The sequence below is a fragment of the Papio anubis genome, chromosome 3 (genome assembly GCF_008728515.1).
Source record: "Papio anubis isolate 15944 chromosome 3, Panubis1.0, whole genome shotgun sequence".
NCBI classification, from domain to species: Eukaryota; Metazoa; Chordata; class Mammalia; order Primates; family Cercopithecidae; genus Papio; species Papio anubis.
In genome coordinates, this window is record NC_044978.1 from 42164927 (window position 1) to 42172480 (window position 7554).

Here is a 7554-nt window from a genome sequence, read left to right on the forward strand (position 1 = left end):
ATCAGCTTTTAAAATTGTTGTGGTACAATAGTATTACAGGAAATTATTAAGGTTAAATACAGGAAGTTTTTAGGGTCAAATAAATGAAACTATTTTAAAGAGGTTTTCATGGCTGTATAAACATTACGTAACCTTTATTTTGGTTGCATATATTGGGAATCTCCAAAAGGGGGATTTGATATCCCACATTCTCACAATCATTTAAACATGAAACTTTTTATTTTAAACTAGCTCATTGTTGGGACCATTATTCTTTGAAACATTCTTTGTGAAAGGCTGGCAAAACCAATCTAGAAACAGCAAATATTTGCTAAATAAATAAGAAAATCTTTTGGTCTAATAGCACACTGTAAAAGTTTATCTCCTCATTGAGTATTCCTTGCCCACCTCCAAAAATATTTCTTTTAGTTTTAAAGGATAACCTTCTCTTATATCTCACAAATCCACTGTTATTATAATGTCCAATTTATCCTTTGTGCTACTATTTGGCCACGCTAGGAGATACCATACAGCAGCATTTATCATTTAGATGTCAATAATTATTTCTAATTACTAGTTGTACTAAAACATGAAAACAATATTGGAATATAATTGCACAAGAGAGATTCTTAACTAATGACTATGTATTGGTGAAATTCCAAAGTGGGACCTGAGGAGAAGGTTCATTCATTCTAGGCATGATTTATTAAGAGGGTCCCAAGAACAGCTGATAAGGCTTCAAGTTTGAGGATTCTCTAGCTGTGGGTCCATGCCTATAGGATTCCTGGCAATTATAAAATGAATATGAAGACTTAACCAGAATTTAAATTAGTTTACCATTTTGCTATGGTTTTTCAAATTCAATATAGACTATAAATTAATATGAAAGTCCAGTAAAGTCAATTTCCAAATTTAATGACATGGTACTGGGTTATTCTTAGTATAAATAAAAAAGATCCTCCCCGGCCCCTTCCACTCTTCTACCTTATCCCCGTATATGTAGCTTTTTGACAACTGGCAAATACCTTTTTCTCTTCCCATATATCAGCACTGTTCACTGTTAAGATTTTATCTCCTCCTATCTTTTAATCCCAACTCTTTTCCTCTTCCTGCTTTGCTCCTTTCATCTCAACCCTATGACAAAATCTTCATAGGTTGGCTACTGTCTTCTATGCACTGTTTCTTTGTCCCTGCTCCTAATCCATAAGCAGGGACGCTGCTGAGCAACATAAGCCATTTCTTCCCTTCCGTCCTCCTCTGGGCTTACACACACACACACACACCCCTTTGGTTTAACATATTGCCAAGCTGAATGCAGCTGGAAGGTACAGTGGTTTCTTGCATACCTTATGGGTTTAAAAGCCATAGCATACATGGGAGTTTACTGCCTATACTGCAATTTGATTATCATGTCCAATAAGTGTCAGGCAGCTGACTAAATGGTTCTCATTAGCATAACTCGACCTTTCTGCATTTGTGCAAAGCCTTACTCTATCTTTCAAAGATAGATTTAAGTCAGCAGTTCAACCAACTGGACATGTGCATTATGCAAATGTTAAAAATTAGTTCCAACTCCTGGAGAGTGTGCCTCCTTTAAAAACCTTAAGCAGCTTTATAGTAACATTTAACATTCCTTAAAACCAGAGGGATGTCTAATCCGTGACACCAAACTACAAGTCTAGACCTCATCAAGAATTCAGTTTTAGCTGAGAGATATTTTTTCCCTATGAGGAATTTATTCATTTGAGTTTAGTGAATTAAGTTTCAGAAAAACTGGAAGAATGTATAATAGATATGATTTTGATGATAACAGTATATTTCATCTGCTTTATATCAAATATGAAACATTTCCTATACTTAAAAATAGGATAACATTTGTTTTAAATGATATTTTTCATAGACTATCCCAGGCTACATATGCCTGTTATTATAAAAATTGTATACATAATTGTATTGTAGTTGAGGGTGTGAATGTGTCTGTACATTTTACATTGTGAATGAAAGATAGAATTTCTGGTCAATTAATTAAAAATGAATGTATATTCAGTGATTAGATTGGTAAAAGTATTAAAGTATTATAAGTGAAAATGCAAATTGTCATGAGTTAGCCAAAGGAAATGCTTCAGTGGAATGAAAAACTGGCAAAAAGGTGTATTTTGCATTTCTCCTTGCACTCGATGTGGTGCGTAGAGGCACACCACTTACAAGATTTGCCATTTATTCCTGATACCCACATGACACGAGGTGTGTATGAGATTGGGTGGCCTCAAAATATGCTTACAGAGGTAAGAATACTGACAAGACCAGAAACTGTGGCATTATTAAATCATAAACCACACTCAGGGAGGAGTGCACATTTGTTTTCATTTTGTAATGCAAGCAGAAAAGAATTTTACTCCTGAATCCCATATATCTATTAATAGATGAAAAGTATGTTGTTTGTAGGTAAGACAAAAAGATAAGATAGGAAAAAGGATCAAAACATTTCTAACAAGATTGAAAGCTGATGGATACACATAGCCATTATCTTTAACAGAATCAATTAGACTAGTAGAAGGTGAAATCATTAGTAACCAAACTAGTAAATTATAAAACATCTAGGGTATTGTAGCTATTATTGAAACCTGTACTGCAATTGTTTTACAAAATTTTTGAGTTTGATATGGGCTCATTTTTTTTTAAAATAACAGATTTCCAAAAAATAAATTGAAGGAAAATATGCTGCTAGAATTACTGCAATTGCCACATCCTTGAAAAACAAGAAAGCCTGTAAAATGTATAAGGTTAGTATCAGAGAAAAATAATGAATTTCTTTCTATTCGTATTTGGGAAGAGAAAATACCTTGTCCCTACTCTAAGAGGAAAATGACATTCTACTTTGGTCACTATTGGATTTCAAAATAGCTTACTTTAAATGAAGCTCCATGCAGAAATAGGGCTAGAGATTTGCTAGTTTTAAGAAATGATAACACATAGATTTTACCAAAGAAGAAAAAATACCTTCAATGGAAAAAATAAATTTAGTAAAGCCTGAGCCATTGTTTTTTGAGCTCTATGAAAATAAACAATCAAATCGACAGCTTCACTTTGCAACTGATTACTTAAATACATTCATGACACCATAAAGAAAAGGTAAAATAAAGAAATCGGTAGTGTATCTGTGTGACTAAATATTGAATGTTTTTATTTTTTGAAAATTTTTAGATGATAAGAATAAATACAGGATCAAATGTAAAACCACACATGTAAAAACATTAGTAAGTGGTTTAACACAATATGTATTAAAATGAGGCCGGAGAAAACTTGCATGCAAAGTGATGACACACAGGCACACACAGGTCGCATTTCCAAACAAACTTGACACAGTGAAGCAAATGAAAGGAATGAATTCTTACTTAAAGTTAACATTTTATAAATCAATTTTTTAACCTCATAAAAACTGATAAAAATGTCTTTCTTATTCTTAATTTACACCAAAACCCAATAAAGTGCATTAAAAGACTTTAGAGAAGTGAAAAAAAAAAAAAAAAAAAAAAGACATTCATCAAGCAGGCAGTAAGCTTTCCTTAAAACTATGGTGATTACTACGTGACATGCTAGAATGTCACATGGCTTACTATTAATTATTAATCATTTGCTATCGACCTGCAATTTTTTAAGCTTTTCCAGACCTTGGTCTTCTTCAAAATGACAAAAAATATGAATGATTCACTCCTTCTGCTCATAGGAGACAGATATCAGATAAAATAAACATTTCTTCAGAATATCAGAAGGGTTAGTTTTACATCTTATGAGATACCAATGAACTCAGTGAATTTTATTCATCTAAGATACATTAATAATTCATACTAAAATATTAGTTATAAACATTAAGATTAGAAAATGACAAACTATAAGTCTGTAGACATCCCGAAACACTTTATTTTCTATTAAAAGTCTTTCAGAGCTCTTCTCTTTCCTTCCTGAAAAATTCAGTCCTAAATCATGAAGTGGGACAGAACAAGGCAAGCATCTGAGGTATGTGTGTGTCAGAGAGGGACTGCAGTGGCACAGAGCCTAAGCAGATTGAAGATGGTCCACAGCAGGGTGTCCAATGTCAGAATCCATGCAGGCTGGAAAAGGCATCCCTGCAGGGGTGGACTGGTGAGTTTGAGCCTGATCAGAGTTTGGAGGATGTCCATGCAGAGGGACAGAGGTAAGTTGGCAGAGAGTATCAACCCTGAGCAGGGTGAAGAGTGAGTCCATGTGGAGGTGAAGCTGGAGTAGGACAGGAAGAGAAACTCTAAGGAGGGTGGCCTGGGGTGGGATGTCAGAGCTCAGGCAGGGAGAGGAGAGTGTCCTTGTTGGAGGTGGCCTGGTGGGAGGTGACCCAAGCAGGGTCAGGTGCAGTGCCTCACAGTGATGTGATGTGAGCTGTCAGAGTCCGAGCAGGGAGAGGAACTGTCTACATGGAAGGAAGGGCAGCTCAGAATGTGGAATCATAGCTATGCAGAGAAGAGGAGGCAGCCTCGCAGGGGAGGACTGATGTCAGATTACATACAGTGGGATGGATCAATTACATAAATACATAAAAAGTAATTGAAGGGCTGAGTACGGTGGCTCACACCTGTAATCTCAGCACTTTGGGAGGCCAAGGCAGGTAGATCACAAGGTCAGGACTTCGGGAACCAGCCTGGCCAACATGGTGAAACCCCGTGTCTACTGAAAATACAAAACAAATTAGCTGGGCATGGTAGTGGGTTCCTGTAATCCCAACTACTCAGGAGGCTGAGGCAAGAGGATTGCTTGAACCTGGGAGGCGGAGGTTGCAGATTGTGCCACTGCACTCCAGCCTGGGTGACAAAGCGAGACTCCATCTCAAAAATTAATAAATAGATATAAATAATTGAGACAGATTTCTCACTTTTGGAGAAGGGAGTTAGAAATACAGAAAGGGAGGAAACTAGAATAAGCCCAGTTGTTAGATTGGATATGTAATGTCCATGTGAACTCCTGGTCTCTGATAGATAATAGATAGGAAGATGGATAAATAGGTAGATACACAGAAAGATAATTAAAAATATAAATGTACGGATATGGAAGTTATCTGTGTATGTATTACATACATATATTTTCTAGCTTTCCCTACTGAGAGGGGTGGAAGCAGTGACACTCCAATACCAATGAACACACCTAACACTCACATCTTGGCTTTTAAATACCATTTTCCATGCAAAAGAGCCAGGGCTCCTTGAGAAAATAGCTAATTTCAAGGATGGGGCAGGGAAAATATGAAACAGGACATCGTGTGCCAGAAAGTAAGGATGTGCTACAAGGATGTTGGGAACAAGTCAAAAGGAAATAGAAATGAGCTTAAATTGGCTTCTTGTAGCCAAAGTTGGGACAATTTGAGCATAAAAATAATTATAGTAATGGGTTATAACCCACTAAATGAAATAGGAAATTCATTTAGGTATAAATACATTTACAAATAAATAGAAAATTTGGAGAGAAGCAGGATATTTACATAGTTTCAAAATATTTCTGCACAAAATAATTGTTAATTTCTAAGGATAAAGGAAGAATTTTGTAATGGAGAAGCTTTGCAGATACCACTTCACTCAAGAAATCAAAGTAAACATCATCAGTAACGGGACTAATAAAAATGACTTGTAATCTGGTAGAATTCAGTGAGAACATGTTGTCACCTCTGAAATATTCTTGCCAAAAAGGCATAGTCTGAATTTAATCAAAAAGAAATACTGAACAAAGCCAAATGGAGGGACGTGCAAAAAGTAACTTGTCTGCAATGTTTCCAGTGTCAAAGTCAGGAAAATCAAGGAAAGACTGCAAATCTGTTCTAGGCTGAAGGGACTAGACAACTAAGGGACATGACAACCAAATGCACGATTCTGGATTGGATCTTTTTTTTTTTTTTTGTTCCCAAGTTTTATTCAAGAACTCATAAAAAATATTCCGGATAAATGAAATTTAATCCTCATCTTCCTCCTCTTCTTCGTCCTGGTTAATCTGGAAGTAACATAATTCACTACTCTCTTTGCTGTTAGCAACTACGCGCAACCAGTTACGTAGATTATTCTTCTTCAAATATTTTTTGATGAGATATTTCAAATACCTTTTGGAGAAAGGCACCTCAGATGTCACGGTGATCTTGCTCTTGCTCCTTTCAATGGTCACCACCCCTCCACCAAGGTTCCCAGCTTTTCCGTTCACTTTGATCCTTTCTTGCAAAAACTGCTCAAAATTGGCAGCATCCATGATTCCATCTTCTACAGGGGAGGTGCAATCAAGAGTGAACTTCAGAACCTGCTTCTTTTTTTTGCCCCCCTTTGCCACAAGTTTTTTCACTGGAGCCATGGCCACAGCAGAGTTAGAAAGGGCTGGATTGGATCTTTTTGCTCTAAAGTGTATCATTGGTGAAATATACAAAACTTAGATGGCATTTGAGGATTAGTTGGTACTATCACTGTGAGCTATCATGGTTAATATCCTAATTAGATCCCACTTGTCAATTTTGACTTTTGTTGCCATTGCTTTTGGTGTTTTAGTTATGAAGTCTTTACCCATGCCTATGTCCTGAATGGTATTGCCTAGGTTTTCTTCTAGGGTTTTTATTATTTTAGGTTTTACAGTTAAGTCTTTAATCCATCTTGAGTTGATTTTTGTATAAGGTGTAAGAAATGGGTCCAATTTCAGTTTTCTGCATATGGCTAGCCAGTTTTCCCAATAGCATTTGTTAAATAGGGAATCCTGTCACCATTTCTTGTTTTTGTCAGGTGTTGCAGGAAGTCAGGGACTGTGAACAGAGGGACTGGCTGGAGCCGTGGCAGAAGAACATAAATTATGAAGATTTAATTTTAATATGGACATTTATCAGTTCCCAAATAATGCTTTTATAATTTCTTATGCATGTCTTTACTTTAGTCTCTTAATCTTGTTATCTTCATAAGCTGAGGATGTACATCACCTTAGGACCACTGTGATAATTGTGTTAACTGTACAAATTGATGGTAAAACATGTGTGTTTGAACAATATGAAATCAGTGCACCTTGAAAAAGAACAGAATAACAGCGATTTTTAGGGAACAAGGGAAGACAACCATAAGGTCCGACTGCCTGCAGGGTTGGGCAAAAACAGCCATATTTTTCTTCCTACAGAGAGCCTATAAACAGACGTGCAAGTAGAAGCGATATCGCTAAATTCTTTTCCTAGCAAGGAATATTAATATTAATACGCTGGGAAAGGAATGCATTTCTTGGGAGAGATCTATAAGTGGCCACTCTGGGAGTGTCTGTCTTATGCGGTTGAGATAAGGACTGAGATATGCCCTGGCCTCCTGCAGTACCCTCAGGCTTACTAGGGTGGGGAAAAACTCCGCCCTGGTAAATTTGTGGTCAGACCAGTTCTCTGCTCTCAAACCCTGATTTCTATTAAGATGTTTATCAAGACAATATGTGCACTGCTGAACATAGACCCTTATCAGTAGTTCTGGTTTTTCCCTTTGTCCTGTTCCTTCAGAAGCATGTGATCTTTGTTAGACCCTTATTAGTAGTTCTGCTTTTTGCCCTTTGAAG

The 7554-nt window shown here is 36.5% G+C and overlaps 1 pseudogene across 1 annotated transcript; it reads right to left on the reverse strand.

Moving 5' to 3' along the window:
- Positions 1–5897: 5897 nt before the first annotated feature.
- On the reverse strand, positions 5898–6353 carry LOC101023726 (annotated as a pseudogene). Its single transcript, XR_647368.3, has one exon. The product of XR_647368.3 is annotated as a 60S ribosomal protein L22 pseudogene (transcript).
- Positions 6354–7554: the final 1201 nt, after the last annotated feature.